Below are 4,461 nucleotides of genomic sequence, written 5' to 3' on the forward strand. Positions count from 1 at the left end.
CAGAACCATAATTTTAATCAGAAATTTAATTAGTAAATTAATCAACTGATTAAAATGGACTTATATTGTTTAAATTGTGAAAAAAGTTTTAACACACCAGAGGAGTATAATATACACGAATGTACAACAAATACAACTTCGTAAGTATTATTTTCGTTCTACTTATTGAAATAATAAGAGATATATGAAGTTAATAATAAATATTTTATATTTAATCAATTAAACTATGACAAAAAAAAATTGTGTTCAATTTTGGAATATTTGAGCGTTGTTGTATTTCTTTCAGATGTTGTTTTTTTATAAATTTCTGTGAAGATTTACCATGAATTTTGAAACGAGATCTATCCTAATATTATATTCTATTTTCAGGCAAGCAAAAAATCAGACGTCTGAAAATGAATGTGTAAAATGTAAGAAGTCGTTTTACTCTAAATATACGAGAAAAGAACACGAGAAAAAGTGTGGAGAAGTAAAGCTTAGAAACTGCTTGTAAAAAATGTGGCAAAAACTTTTCACTCTATACTAATAGATTAAGACATGAAAAGAAATGTCTAACTACAAGTAAGGCCACTCCTAGTAGCACTATTTCAGATGAGAGTAAGAAGAAAGTCGTGTTTACTTGCTCAGGTTGTAAAGAGGACTTTTCATCTGTAAACGAACTAGTACAACATCAAAATGTTACTGGACATGTTTTGCCGAGTTCAAGCGGACAAAATGGAAAGGATCGAGAAAAGAATGATAAGAAACCGAGAAGACTGTATTGTCGCAACTGCAACAAATCATTTCCCTCTCATACTGATCTTTACAATCATCGTGTTTTAGATCATTATCAGTCTGAGGGAAACAAAGAGTCTTTTCAGAACCTTCCATGGGGTAATAATTCTGATTTACCTCCATGGATTAAAGAAGATGGAACAATCGATGACGATTTGAAATTAGTGTATAACCAACACAAACATTTAATTTTAAAACAAAGACAAACCGAACTTACTAACGAAGTAAGATTTAATTTTCCTGTAACAAATAGTTTATCTGTTGAAGATGTTATGCAACAGATTGAAGAAATTTATACAAATATTGATTATGCTTTTAAAGTTAATATATCCTTCGGTATAATTCTAGAACTAAATGAAGAACTAAAGTAAGAGGTTTGGATAAATAACTTGCCAACACTCCTTTGTCTGATTTAATTGCAAATTCAATTTCAGAAATGTCAGGAATTGGTATGTTTGTCTTGTTTTATACTGTAACTCGTTAATTCAAAGGTATAATACTAAGTGTTTACTACAGAACTTGAAGGGGTGGAGAATTTTCTCACTTGAACCAATCTTAAATAAAAGAATCTGATGTTCCGAAATTTTGTTGTGTCAATTCGTAAACTTGTTATGACCTTTTTAAAATATATCATCTTCATCAACTGGAAACCTTAATTTTTCTTTATGTCGATTTGTAGAAATAATGTAAAATTTTAATTTTCTATTACAGATGACTTCTACAGTCGACTTTGAGACCAGCTCATCCACCTACGACAAAATATTTGCATCTGCCACAATTATTATAGAAAAAAGAAAACACCAGACAGAGGTATATTCATTTTTGGGTTGTAAATTAAGTTTTCATATTAGTCAGTATTTTTTTGTAAGCATGGATTGACAAGTGAATTTTTAATATAAAATTTCGCTGATTTATACAGAAATGTGAATATATTGTGAGTTGGTAGAATGAACAAGTAATTTTATATAACCAACTCAGACTGAACTGAAATCAATATAGTATGTTATGTAATAACTGCTTTCAGCTATGAAACTATCTGAAATTTTATAAAAAAGATCAAGCCTGTATAAAAACCACCTTTGAAAAAAGAAAAAAGTGATCGTTGATGACAAACGGTCCCACAAATTGGTAAATTCACACTGTTTATTGTCACATTGTTAATTGTCAAACCAAAGAGAAAATTACGGTCTTTTGAGACATTTTTTGTAGCTTTAGTCTTCATTCAGTGGTTGGACTTATAGCTTGGGTTCGACTATATACGTGTTTTTGTTTAACTTACATGAGTTCATATATTTTTAATTTTTTAATTGTTTTGTGTTATTAGTGTTGTAAATCCTGCAAGTGTAATTGTCACAAAATTTATTTTAAAGTTTCCCTTCTAACTAACATTGTTTTGTTGTTTGTTTTTTCAGTCACCTCAAAGTTCTACTAAGATGCAGGTGTTGGTAATTGTTACTACAGTCTTGTCAGGTAAGGGTTTTTCGCCTGTATTAATTGCTAGTAATTGTGATTGATGTAAAATTTCAATAAATATGTACCAGTATTATTGACTGATACTAAAATCTTTCTGCATGATTATATTTTACTTTACTTTCGTAAATTAATTTTTATGTTATATATGATTGAATTATTAAAAAATCCTACAAAAATACTATTTATTTAAGAAATATGGGTGTATTTCCGTAATGCAAATTTCCTGTGCGTTCGCAGAATTTCAATAGCGTATAATACCTTTTTGGGTGAATGTATTTTATTTTCCTTTCGAAAATTAATTATTTATATTATTTATGATTGAATCCTATCAAAACACCTTCAAAAATATTTATAATTTAAAAAATACAGGTGTATTCCGGTTATGGAAAGTGTATTCCTGTATATTCCGATTTTTTAAGCAGATTCCGGTTAAATATGTGACTCACACATCTGTATTAACATTTTATGTATTAATTTAAGATTATGTGGAGAATATTTCCAAAGTCTAACTCATTTATTTAATTCTTTTAGCTTTTTCTTTGACCGGTTTTGTGGTTGTATTGTTCTTCATAATAAGGAAAAGAGCAAATGTACAACCTCATATAAACTTGCAAATGGAGGTAATTAAAATTATATCATTGATGTTAGCTAATTGGTAAATCTATTTATTTATTTATTTGTAGTTCTCCTCGTAGTAATCTTGCTTTCTTGGATTAAAACAAAAATAGTTAGACTGCTAGAACAGAGATATCAACAGTCAGTTTATAGATCAACATTTTCTGGTCTTTCATTCTCTGAACGGATGTGTACAAGACGAGCAGAAGTAAGTCGTCAAAAGCAGAATAGGACAGAGGTCTGATTTGATTATCTTTTTACAGTGTTTCTACTACGATTATTGATGACAAGAAGAAGAGGGGGAGTGAATAGAAATAATGGAGGAAGGTTGAATTTGAGAAGAATTATAAATGCAAATATGAACAGACATAATTATAACTTGAGACCAAGAAGATGAGAAGACAGGTGTGTAAAGTAACAGAAAAGTAATTTCAAAAGACAATCTGGATCATGTATAAGGATAACGCAACCAGATATCTTATTTTCATTGCTTTACATTTTCATTGTAGGTCTGGTAAACTGGTTTTATATCATAACACAATTTAAAAGTTAATTTGATCAAAATACAAAAATCCTATTCCTAACTTGTCTACAATAGCTTAAAATGAAAAAAAATAGTTAATTTGAGAGTGATAAGAGGATTCCTATAAAATTTTTGATAATATAACTTCTGACCTGAGTCACCTCTGTTTTGCATTCATTGGTGTCTAATATATGAAAAGTTTTGACAATACATTTTAACTCGGTTATTTGGAAAATGATTAACTATACAATGTCAGATATTATGATAATTTTTGGAAGGTAGACAGGGCTCTAGTTTTTTTATATATTGTTAGAATATGAGTTTGAGATTATAATAGTGTCCAAAATTAATATTTTTATAGTTGTTTCTTTTAGAATATAGTCTATTTTTACTAACATTTGTTTATGATTAAGATAATTTACATTTTTACATGTTATTCAAATATTAAGGACAATAGTGCGTTTTAAATAGTGCATTTTAATTCATCACGTGGGAAGGAGTTAACCTCTTACTTAGACAAATTGAAGTCATCCCAAATTCAAGCAAAATAGGTAGAGTAACTTTTTTGTTTAATTCCGTCACATTCAGTATCGTTACATTCAGTATCCCAACGACTGAAATTCAACACTAACTCAATTGTGTGTACACTACATAGCCTACACAAAAATACAATTAACCATCACGAAACTCCGCCTGCCAGGTTAAATAAAATGAACTATAGGAGCTCGAGATTATTTCTTATAGTCTATTTTTGCTAGTTTCTAATGTTCAATACATTTACGAACTCTTGTTGTTAGTCTTGTAGCATGTGTAGTGTAGTTTAGATGAACAAGTTAATGTTGTTACTTAAAGTCTCGAGAACACTGTAAATGTAATGATGTAGAAAATGCTAGTTTTTTTTGTTAAGTTCTTACAACACAAGAACAATTCATGAGTTGTGTCCTTTTTTGTATTAGATTCAGTTCTCTGAGAAAAATTGAAACAAAAATTTATTTTTCTTTTTGACAAAATCATTTTAAAAAATACTCTGCATATATCACCACAACATATTGAGTATCAACGTCCGTTTTTCTTTT

The 4,461-nt window shown here is 28.9% G+C and overlaps 1 long non-coding RNA gene across 1 annotated transcript; it reads left to right on the forward strand.

Moving 5' to 3' along the window:
- Positions 1-1,484: 1,484 nt before the first annotated feature.
- Positions 1,485-3,673, forward strand: LOC123532964 (uncharacterized). The gene is made up of 3 exons (XR_008366951.1): positions 1,485-1,584; positions 2,187-2,244; positions 2,931-3,673. It is a non-coding gene; the product is annotated as an uncharacterized LOC123532964 (long non-coding RNA).
- Positions 3,674-4,461: the final 788 nt, after the last annotated feature.

The sequence above is a fragment of the Mercenaria mercenaria genome, chromosome 14 (genome assembly GCF_021730395.1).
Source record: "Mercenaria mercenaria strain notata chromosome 14, MADL_Memer_1, whole genome shotgun sequence".
Classification (NCBI taxonomy): Eukaryota; Metazoa; Mollusca; class Bivalvia; order Venerida; family Veneridae; genus Mercenaria; species Mercenaria mercenaria.